The 12028-nt window shown below is 44.9% G+C and overlaps 1 protein-coding gene across 1 annotated transcript in view; it reads left to right on the top strand.

Annotated features, from left to right (window-relative positions):
• The window catches only part of EPB41 (erythrocyte membrane protein band 4.1), a 138471-nt gene that overhangs the window by 22724 nt on the left and 103719 nt on the right, over positions 1 to 12028 (top strand). The gene's annotated exons all lie outside the window — the stretch shown is intronic.

Here is a 12028-nt window from a genome sequence, read left to right as displayed (position 1 = left end):
CTCCCACAAGAGTAGCGCTGAGAGTAGGACGGGGATTGGGCACAGGTCAGAACGATTTTATGCTGAAAGAATTCCTGAGTGGATTTCAACATTCCCACCTCTACTTTATAAAAAGCAGCGCAATTGATTGCAATGCCTTGCGGTTTCAACCAGCCCACCGTCAGGAGATGAGGACGCAAAAAGGAGAGGGAAGGTCAATTGTGAGGGAAAGAAGGCCTGTTTTTGCAAAAAATGTACTTGTGCTTAAGGACAGCTTGCAAACCTCTGGATAAATGCCTCATTCCATGGATGTGGCATTTTAATCCTGCCTTTCAAAAATATGAATGTGTTTTCTATGGTTTGTTTTACGCTGGTATCGACACATATTTATTTGTTGTTGTAAGTTACTTTGAGTCACACTGGGTTTTTTTTAAAAAAAGGCAACTAATAAGCTCAATAAATAATAATAATAATAATAATAATAATAATAATAATTGATAAGTGGAGCAAACATGAGTAGCAAAAATAGAAGCTAAGTGACTACCTGGAAATATTTATATCTGTATTGAGATACAAACATATACACACACACATCTAAAATTATCTGCATACACCTAAAGATCTGCTGGCTCTGATGACAGTTAGCATTCTAAATACAGTAGTAAACATCTCCCGCACAAGCTCCATTAATTACAGCATTAGGGATCGACGTAAGTGAGGGCGATACATGACCCACTTACTCCCTTTCCCCCCCTCCCGCTCCACGTTGTGCTGTAACGTGACTTTCCCGCAGTGTTGTTGATGTTATGGTGAGCACACGTGTCTGTGACGTGAAGGTAAACCTCTCGCGGATGGGACAGATTGTCCCTGTCCAATCTGCCGCCTTCCGTGTCGCTCGTTTCTTCAAGCAGGCAGATGGGGTCAGCAGCACTGTTTGCTGCTTTCCTCTGATGTGGAACAGAAAATGGAAGAGGGTGCATGAGGGAGAGAGAGAGGGTGTCATGCGCAAACAAGTTTAAATACTCTTCGGCCTATTAGTGCACATGTCTTTGCTGATAGATAGCTGCTGTGTTTTCTTTTGTTGTCTGCATTCTCATTTGCTTCTGTAGTGTGATGGTTGACAGCTACTTTTTAAAAAGGGTGGTGGTGGTCAGGGAGGAGTTGACGTTCATAGCCTGTGGAGCAAATGGCTTAAAAACCAAAACAAAACACTTGGCTGTTGTGGGCCAAGTGTGTGTTTGGGGAGCATCTGAGGCTCCAGCGCTTTTGAAGCTGAGCAATTTTGAGACTCAGCTGTCATTATGAGAGGGAGAAGAACACCACTTTCTCTGCATCACTTTGTAAACCTCGTATCACGTCCCTCTCCTCTTAGCTGTCTTTCTCTCTGTAAGGAAGGTGCTCCAGACCCCCAATGATTTTGGTTGCGGTTTTCTGCAGGTCTATGGATTTGGAGCCCCGTGATTATGCAGAACATATGAATAATACTCTTTTGCACAGTGCCATCAGTGTAGATATAATCTACCACTGAGCTTTGACCCTTCCCTGTATGAACTTTTTATGTGATAGGCACTTTAGTGATCAGTAAGCTTGAACCCTGGCTTGCCTTGGAATGAAGCTCTTTCTCTCCTCCCTTCCAACAAGAAGGGAAGTAATATGGCGGAGTCCAAGCAAATTAGACTCGGTTTGGACCCCTGGCATGGTTGCACGGGAAGAGGAAAGGAGTTTGATTTTTCTTTGTCTGAGATGCAAATCCGAGCCAGAGAAGAATGATAGAATTGCCACACTCTCTTTGTAGCGAGTGCTATGAGATTCTGTGAATCAGGCCCAGCCAGCATGGCCAAAGACTAGGGACGATGGGAGTTGTAGTGCAAAACATCAGGAGGGCGCCAGTTTGGCTACCCCTGTCCTAGTACATTAGCAAGTGGGGTTGGCAACCTTCTGCACACTTGCCTGTGTGTGTGTTCAGTGTGTGGTTGGGGAGGGGAAGGATTGGTCTCTGCCCATCAAGATTTTAAGTAATTTAATACCCCCAATGGTGCCATGTCTCATTATACAGCAGAAGTCACACGAATGGGATGGGACCACGAGCACAAAGCCAACCTAATTCCTCATCCCATTTTATCTTTTTGGACGAGTGTTTGTGGTCGCTGAAGCATGGATGATGGCCTTTTGCAGAAGGGTCTTTTCAGCAAGATAAATATCGCATCTTGTTATTTATTTATTTCCTTTCCCAGCATGACCAATCCCAATGCACAATTCTGCCACCCGGATGCTAATCGTTCTTGGGAGACTATTAAAAAAGACAAAACCAACCCTAAAAAGGAGCGGAATACATGACGGCAAGGGTCTCTGTTCTCAGTAGGCAGCTGGCCCTTCCGGTTTCCAGCCCTGCCTGTCTTCCCCCTCCCACCCCCATTTTTATCTTTCTCATCTCTCAAACCCCTTTTGTGTGCCCCGTTTCGTCTGCCCATTGCATAGCAGGACACCAGAGGTAAACAATTTGTAATGAACACATCCTGACCACCGGCCCCCAGGAGCACCTGCCAACCCTGGGGAGGGGGGGTTGAATGAGGAAGCTCATTTGTGTGGCCTTGTTTAATTCCCCTATATGTTATAATCTCCAGGACCATCTGTGTCCCTGCCTAGGCTGGGGAGGCCAAAAAGCTCTTGGGATTTATTCCAGAAGGTGGACTTCGAGAGGGCTGTTTATTCACTGGCTGCCCAGATAACATCCCCAGGTCAGAGGAGGACAGTTTTGTTTGCTTTTTGAAAGAGCCGCTGAGCCGGCTCTCATCCAGGCAGGGAGCCTGGTGCTCAGCAAAGCATCAGGAAAGAGAGAGAGAGAGAGAGAGAGAGAGAGAGAGATGAGGCTTAAACCAAGAGAGAGAGAGAGAGAGGATGTTTTCCATGGTCCTTCCCCACTGCTGTGCACTAATGTCTTTTGTCTTCAGTGTATTCATTACTCTAAAGCTGGACTGAGTTCTTTCTATCTAAGCAGAGCCTCTGTATCCAGGGAAGGTTCGCCATCTAATGCCAGTTGCCGGGCAGAAAAGCAGGAGAAAGCTAAAATTCTATGATTATTTGATAGTGATGTAAACCAGCAGGGCTCTTCTTATCTTGGGGTGTGTTAGTCCTTGCTCCTTTTAAAGGAGGAGTGGAGAACTTCAGGCCGTGTGGGGCCCAATGTGAACCCCCCGGGTCTCTTCATCCAGCCCTTGGGGCACTCTGCAGACCTGAAGAAGTATGGAAGAAGATTCTGTCCTGGGCATCTTACCCTGTAGTATTGTTGGCAGAATTGGGCTGCTAGTGTGTCTGCGAGACTGGTGACTGGGAGTAGCCGCAGCGACCAAATATAAACTGCTCCTAAAGAGATCGACATTGGCTCCCAGTACATTTCTGAGCACAATGCAAAGGCTTAGTGCTGGCCTTTAAAGCCCTAAACCAGGCATCCCCAAACTTTGGCCCTCCAGATGTTTTGGACTACAATTCCCATCTTCCCTGACCACTGGTCCTGTTAGCTAGGGATCATGGGAGTTGTAGGCCAAAACATCTGGAGGGCCGCAGTTTGGGGATGCCTGCCCTAAACGGTCTCAGCCTTGTATACCTGAAGGAGTGTCTCCACTCCCATTGTTCAGCCTGGACACTAAGGTACAGCTCCAAGGCCCTCTTTGCAAGAAGTGAAGTTACAGGGAACCAGGCAGAGGGCCTTCTCGGTAGTGGTGCCCGCTCTGTGGAACGCCTTCCTGGCAGATGTCAAAGAGATAAAACAATTACACGACTTTCCAATGACATCTGAAGGCAGGCCTGTATCAGGAAGCTTTTAATGTGTGGTGTTCTGTTGTGTTGTTGGGGTTGTTGCTGTGTTTCTGCATATTATGTTAGAAGTTTCCCCAGAGTGGCTGGCACACAAAAAAATTATCACCATCATCTTCAGTGGCTCTTGTAATTTCTTAGTGGTTTCAGCTTGTATTATCTGTTGCATATGTTTCTAGCAATACAGTGGTACCTTGGTTCTCAAACTTAATCCATTCCAGAGTCCGTTCGACTCCCAAAACCATTTGAAAACCAAGGTGTGGCTTCTGATTGGCTGCAGGAACTTCCTGCACTCAAGCAGAAGCCACATTGGACGTTCGGCTTCCGAAAAATGTTCGCAAACACTTACTTCTGGGTTTGTGGTGTTCGGGAGCTGATTTGTTTGACAACTAAGCCATTTGAGAACCAAGGTACCACTGTATCACTTTTACTTGGCTTAGTCCTTAGCCCTCTGCTCCTGGATAGTCCCTTGGCTGTGATTTGCATTTTGCACATGACTGTTTGCTGGCTTCCTCCCACATGGCAACTCAGGCTACTGACCAGATCCCAACTATGGAGGTAGCAGGTGCAAGACAAATGAGCCTAATCACGTCTCCAAGCTCACTTAGACTCCCCATCCATCTCCTGCGATGGCAGACAAAGGAAGGCCAAAGAGACCATAACCTTGATTCTGGTAGTCATAGAGCTAGATTAGATACATTGCCATTGTCTGGATACAGGTTACTTTGATGATGATGCTCACTCACCCCCCCCCCCCCCGGGCAGTCTCCTGCAAGGGGGTAGAAGCAGACAGCTGCTCACAGAAAACTATTGGGGGGGGGAAATACCCAGGACATTGGTGTAGCTGTGTTTGTCTTTCCTCACCGGGAAAAGAGTGAAGCAAAGTCAAGATTTCATCCTCTTTCTCACTTTGTGAATTGATGTTAGGGAATCGCTTTTGCAAGCTCATGCCCTTCTTCAGGCAAAAGCATCCGATGAAACTTCCATAATGAACTGGAAGACAGACAATGTTTTGTAGCTCTAAGGTGATGTGCAGTGCCTTAGTTTGGAGATAAGACGAGTAAGAGGCAAAATGACAGAAGATTGTAAAAATTATTCATGATACGGAGAAAGTAGGTAGAGGAAAGTTCTCCTCCTCCTTTCATAATGCTAGATCTCGTGTGCACCCAGTGACACTGAAGATTCAGAACAGATAAAAAGAAAGTCTTCCTTTGTGCACAACATAGTTAAACTGTGGAACTAAAGTTAAACACCGTGTTTCTCATAAAATAAGACGTACCTATAAAATAAGCCATGGCAGGATTTTCATGCGTTGAAAAAATATAAGACATACCCCGAAAATAAGCCGTAGTGCTAGGTGCAGTTCTGGAGGGCGCCAAGGAAGAGGAAGAGGCCTGTCGGGTTGGGGCCCGGAACCGGATGCTGCCACTGCTGCAGCCCCACCAAAACACCCAGCAGCGCGCACTGAGTGGAGCCCCGAGCCAGCGGGACCCAGCAATGCCCAGCAGCGCACGCCAAGTGGAGCCCCGAACCAGCGGGACCCAGCAGTGCTCTGTAGCACTTTGAATCCTCCTCCTGCTGTGGCTCGGGGTGCTCTGCGTGGCGCTGAGCCATGGCAGGAAGAGGAGGATACTTGCTAGGTCAGCGCTGCGCGGAGCGAGTCCACCGAGTGACCCAAGCCAGCGGACCCTGCTGCTAAAGCGTTGACAAAGTGCCGAGTAGCGCTGCGCGGAGCGCCCTGGGCCTCCGGGAGCTGGCAGCAGGAGGAGGACGCCTGTCGGGTCAGCGGCCAGCGGGACCCAGCAGCAGCAACGCCGGCCGCGGCAGGAGGAGTACCATACAGTACTTAAAAAAAAAATTTTTACAATGAAGTAAAATAAATATAAGATGGTGTCTTATTTTAGGAGAAACACAGCAGAAACAACCTGGTGTGTTTACTTGTCACCGCCTTTTGTGTGTAGGATTTGGTATGATCAGCTGGCTTGCAGTGTTAATTTAATTAAAAAGTATGGTTTTTTTTGGTAAAAAATAAATTTTAAAAATCCACTAGAGGGCTCAGTCAGAACCCATTAAGAGTTTGAGCTGGACAGATTCAGACCACCAATTCCCCCATCCCAACAAGGTTTCCCTTACGTAACTGATCCAGGCTTAGACCCAGCAAGAAGCGAAGCATGGCAGCCGATCAGCTCCCCCCTAGCCTCCAGATTCCAGCATCGTATTTTCTCCTCTCCCAAACTCTGCTGGATTCTCTGTCATTTCCTCGCTCTCCTTGATTTTTCGGTTGTGAAAATCGGATCCATATGCGAGATTACCACCCAGAGCTTCCCGTAAACCCTCATTGCTGAGATTAAAAAACAACAACAAAAAACAAGGAACACTCATCCTGGCCATATGCAGGATGTTTGGAGCGTCTGTGTTTTAAATAACACATGGCTGGTTTTTAAACCTTCCTTCCCACCCATCCTCGCTCTTTTTAATTATAAATATACGTCTGAAAAGAGTCCGGAATGAATCTCTGGCTGGTTGAGTTGCTTTTTGCTCTGCAGGAAGTCTTAAGGAACAACTTCTGCTAGACATTAGGGGGAAATAAAGTAAATCTGTAGGTATGAACTCTCTCACCTTTGTGGATTAAGGTCACTTGTACGTACAGCTGTTTTTGAAAGCTACGTTGCCTGGCTAATCAATATGTTGCCTCTCTCGCTCTTTTCCATGTGTTGCTCTCTGATGGATTCTGCTGGCTCACCTACGGGCTCCCTCTGATTGGCTCCTCTTTTGGTGAGTATGTGCTTCATTACATTGCTAATAAGCGGAAATGGTCCTTCCAGATGCGGATGGGTTTCCCCTTTTATTTTCTGATTTAGTTCTCATTTTATCCTACAGCATTTCCCTTCTAATGCAATTGAATGACTGATTTTCTAAAAAAATTGGACTCGTTTTTGCAAAATGGAGAATGATGGAAGTCAAATGCTTGAGAGAGGGTTTTAGATGGTAGTGAGTTGTTTGGCTACAATGGATGGCTTTTTCTTTGGATTCTTTCCCCTGTTTGCCTTTTTGAATGGAAGAAGTATATTTAGCCTTCATTAAAAAGCCAGATTAATTTTCAGTCTCTTATTTGCATCCCGGGTGTTTACAAAAAAAAAAAAAACCTCAAGAAAAAAAGGGTGAATCAGTTGCTGTATTTATTTATTTTTTATATAGGAGATTCTCCTGTAAGAACTTGGAGGAAGAGAGAGAGTAACTTCTCAGATGTTCTTGTTCGTTTAATGGCTCTTAAAAAGAGAGTAGAGAAATCAATGAAGGATAAGCCTGCCAGTGATTACTAGTCACTAGTAGGGATGTTTTGCCCTATGTTTCTTACACGCAGTACTGTTTCCATTCCACTGCAGTTTGTATTCTGCCCAGAACTATGTTATTGGTCTCAATGTCCGCATTGGCAAAATCACATAACTTACACTGTTGCTTGAATTATGTTGTCATTACATTGTTCCACCTCATTCATTTCAAAGCAAAGGGAACACAATGCAAATGACGGGGGTGGGGAGATAGAACAACGTAATCAATTGCGTATTGTTTGCAGACTGAAAGCAAAAACAGTCAGCGAATGCCGATTGTGTTCACTGGATCGATATGTATTCCTGGTGTGGGATGAATAAGTGAAGGAACAATTGGGACACTTGAAGCACACTCCTGCTCATTCATTAGAAAGCGGGGTTGGCATTTGGCTCCTTTCAAATTCCGGTCCCAAATGCTGCTTTGTTGCTGGGATTGACCCCCCAGCACTCTCAAGTGCTGTTGATTCTCCCCCAAAAGGAGTTCATAGTTGGTGCCAATTAGATGATCAGGGAGGGACGCTGGTGACGCTGTGGGTTAAACTACAGAGCCTAGAGCTTGCCGATCAGAAGGTCGGCGGTTCGAATCCCCACGACGGGGTGAGCTCCCTAGCAGTTCGAAAGCACGTCAAAGTGCAAGTATATAAATAGGTATCGCTACAGCGGGAAAGTAAACAGCATTTCTGTGTGCTGCTCTGGTTTGCCAGAAGCGGCTTTGTCATGCTGGCCACATGACCTGGAAGCTGTACACCGGCTCCCTCGGCCAATACTGTGAGATGAGCGCCGCAACCCCAGAGTTGGTCATGACTGGACCTAATGGTCAGGGGTCCCTTTACCTTTACCTAGATGATCAGTTCCAACTGCAAGCCCCGCTGGGATTGGCTGAACTTGAGGGTTCCCTGGCCTGACTGGAAGCCCCATTTGAAGGGTATCTTCCCTTTCCTTTTGATGAAAGCCCCTGTCCCTTTGAAGTTGGATCACCTGCTGCCATGGTGGTATCATGTGATTGACAGGTGGGAGGCCCCAGCCACCTATTAAAGGGGCCCATAGTGGGACCAGGAGATGCTGATGATCTAGCCCACTGGCAGATGCTGCTCTCCACCCGACCCAAGTTTCCCTGGGTCTTGGGTCAACTTTCTCTGTATACCCTGTTTCTCATATTTTAAGACATACCCATAAAATAAACCATAGCAGGATTTTTAAGCATTCAAGGAATATAAGCCATACCCCAAAAGTAAGACATAGTGATAGGCGCAGCAGCAATGCCGGCCGCAGCAGGAGGAGGAGGGAAAAAATAAGACATCCCTTGAAAATAAGCCATAGTGTGTTTTTTTGAGGAAAAAATAAATATAAGACATGTCTTATAATATGAGAAACACGGTACATAGTACATTCTAAACTGCACGTTGTGGAAAAGGGGCAAATTCCAGCATTTAAAAGGCTTGCTACAAACCTTTCTATGCTTGTTTGGGAATCAGAGTTTTAGCTGGAGCAGTGGACAGCCATTATTCATTGATGAATGTTGTAAGGCTTTACTGCTGGCCAGTACGCAAGATAATTAGAAGAAGACTAAATGCTAGCCTGTTAATGATGGGAGTGGGAAAACATGTGATATGCTTGTTTCACTGGAACTGAGCTTTGCTGATGGAAGATTTGTTAGCTAACTTATGTTGCCTTTTCACCTTCATTTACATATCTTCATTGTTGTCAGTCTCTGATGGGCTAGGCTCTGTTGGAAAAGTTCCGTTCAGCTTAAAATTTGGAGGGTAGTGTGTGTATGAATAGTCTTGCAACAGCTCTGGTATGGTTCAGAGGGCATAATCTGCTTGAACTCAAGAAGAAGCATTTGGTATTGCACTGTTACTGAAAGTTGCAGCCTTGTGCACACAGCAAATGAAGGATTTGTCAGGTCAATATGAAAGTGTAAGTGATCATTGTCTTACACCCCCTGTTCGGGAGCTTGGGCCAAAACTAAGCTCTTGCAAATCCCATTGATTTTAATGTGAGATGACTTAGTTTTCTTTAAGTTATCAACATGCCGATTAAAAAAAAAAGAATAAGCCCACATGAGGTGACTTTTACACACACCCACACCCACACACCCACACCCACCCACACCATAATAAATAGCTTAAAAAAGAGATCAATTGCTAGTTGGGGCTGGTTGGGAGGCCAGCCTCTGATTTAAAAGCTGCTCGCCAGGTGGTCTATGACCACTGCCTCAGACAGCATTGCTAGTTGCAGACCATGTTTCCTTTGCACAGTGTGCAAGATCCCACATATTCTTTCTGGTCATACTAGGTGCAGGTTCATGCATGAGATGCCGGACCCTTGAGATCCCTTCCCACTATTTGGTTTTGGTGACCTGTAAGTGCCTGGTCTTCTCAGGAGCAGCGGAATCATTTGTGAACAAGAGTGTTGACATTTGCCCAGGCTTTTCCTTGGGAGCTGTTTACTTCCAGTAAAGAGACAGCTGAAATCATCTTTCTCAAAGTGTGAAACAGCGTTGCCTCCGGGGGGAAACATGCCTTTCCTTTTTGCTTTTCACCAGTTTGATGAACCTGATAGATTTGAAGAGAAGGGGTGGGGTGGGGGAAAGCAGTCAGTTAAACAACAAGAAAAAAAATGCCAGAAAGATAGTAGGGGGACTCTGCTGGGGGTTAGACACCAGGGAGAGCTGTGACAGCTTTGAATTGGCTTAACATACTGGGAAAGGCTCCATAGGTTCATTCTGTACATCTTGATATAAAGATGTTATAGTTATGCAAACCCTGATCCACAGTGCCTGCTGCTAACCATCTTAATTATGTGCTCGCCAGAGGAAATAAGTGGGGCACAGAGGAGTATTTTGCCCTGGTAGGAACTGCAAAGCATTTTCTTGTATCTCTTCTACCATCAGCTACCAATGTCAGTCTTTAAGGCTCTCCTCTGGGGTCTGCAATTTTCCGTGGTTGGTCTTTGAATGTAAATGGCAGTGGTTATTTATAGCCTCAGAATAAAATCCCTTTGCTTTTCATGTTCCAGACCACAAGAGGCAGCCAGATTCAATTCTCATTATTTTGTCATGAGCTCTGCAGTACTCCCCCTCCCCTCCCCACGAAAAAAAATCCCAGCTTCCAAAGAAACATTCTAGGTTACAGAGCTTATTTTGTTGATACTGTGGAAACAAAAGACCTTAAAAGCAAATCTGAAAACACTTTCATTTTCCACGAAGTAAACACAAACAAATAAATGAGGCAAACATTATGACTAAGGTGGATTTGTTTCTTTATGTATATTATTATTATTCTTGCATGGAAGCAAGCACTGGTATAAGCTAGCTACAATTTAATTTTCAGGGATTTAGCAAGTCGTGCATCTGTCTGTTTGGTGTGTCGTCAAAGCGCCTTTTCACCATTCTAAAATTATTGTCCACCCTTACCCTTAAGGCTGGAAGGAGAGTTGAGAGGGGAGCTGTGAATAAAAGAAAAAATGCAAAGAGCTCTCTTCTTACAGGATTACAACATACTTTGAATTCAAAATTAATTTTTCAAATTTCTGTGTCTATTTCCCCCCCTCTAAATACTGTGGTAGCTTCAGGTTACAGACTCCGCTAACCCGGAAGTAGTACCTCAGGTTAAGAACTTTGCTTCAGGATGAGAACAGAAATCGTGTGGTGGCGGCGGAAGAGGGAGGCCCCATTAGCTAAAGTGGTACCTCAGGTTAAGAACTGTTTCAGGTTAAGAACGGAACTCCAGAACGAATTAAGTTCTTAACCTGAGGTACCACTGTACAAAATAATGTGTTCAGAGCCAGTGTAGTGCAGTGGTTAGAGTGCTAGACTCAAATTTGAATCCCTGCTCCACCGTAAAGTTTACTGGGGTTGCAGTCCTGTACCTCACAAACGTAGAATATCTGAAGAAGTGTACATGCACACGAAAGCTCATACCTATGACAAACTTAGTTGGTCTCTAAGGTGCTACTGGAAGGATTTATTTTATTTTATTTTACTACGTCAGACCAACACGCTACCTACCTGTAACTAATGCCTTTTATGTAATGGTTGTACTGTATAGATATGCAGTTGCTCCGAAGTGCATTCTGCTTTGGGCTTTTTCATTTTTACCAAACCGTCTGTTAGAGGGAGGGGTGGATGTATGTGGCAAACATTGGTGTCTGTGTCTGTGTCTGTGTCTGTTAAATATCTCTGAGGCATATTCAGGTCTCTTTGAGCTTATACATGTTGGTGAAGCAAAATGTGGCCTAAGCATTGAACAGCTGTCACTATTTTTACCCCCGAACTGTTAACTCTGGTATGAAAGAGAAGCCGCTTTATAAATATAAGAACAAAATTCTGATTAAAACAATGATTCTGAACTTCAGAGGTATACATCTTTATTCTCTGAAATATTTATCCTACCGCTGCACTGCCCTAGATCTTGTCTATGTTTTCTGTCTTTAAAATCCCCTCGGTAGTAGCATGCCCCTTTTCTCGCGCATTGTTTCTTTCTGAACTAATAAACTTAATCGATCTCTTTGCTTGACTGCTCTTTCTTTCACTATAATCCTTTCACCTCTCTATCCTCTTAACTGTTAGCCTAGGAGGGAATCACGGCTCTAATCATGTCATTTCAACCCCTCTCTTAATGACCAATGTTTGTTTTTGTGCTAGATGACAAGTTGAAAGAAACTGGGATTCAAGTAGCTACGCCTCCTCAAATGGCATCCATTCAAGAAACTGTCAAGCACTGAATCTGTTTAATATAGCCAAATGTCTTTATTTTAGGAAATCTTTATAGTAGGCCGCCTTTATTAATATGCATGACCAGAAACATTTTCCCTCTCTCCATAAAAGGCCTTTAGCACATGGGGGGCTGCATCTGTGTGTCTTTTAGCCACAGGAGCAGCCTATTGTCGCCAGCTTACAT

This window comes from Zootoca vivipara, chromosome 6 (assembly GCF_963506605.1).
Source record: "Zootoca vivipara chromosome 6, rZooViv1.1, whole genome shotgun sequence".
NCBI classification, from domain to species: domain Eukaryota; kingdom Metazoa; phylum Chordata; class Lepidosauria; order Squamata; family Lacertidae; genus Zootoca; species Zootoca vivipara.
Note: the sequence above shows the minus strand (reverse complement) of the source record. Positions and strands in the feature narration are given on the sequence as shown.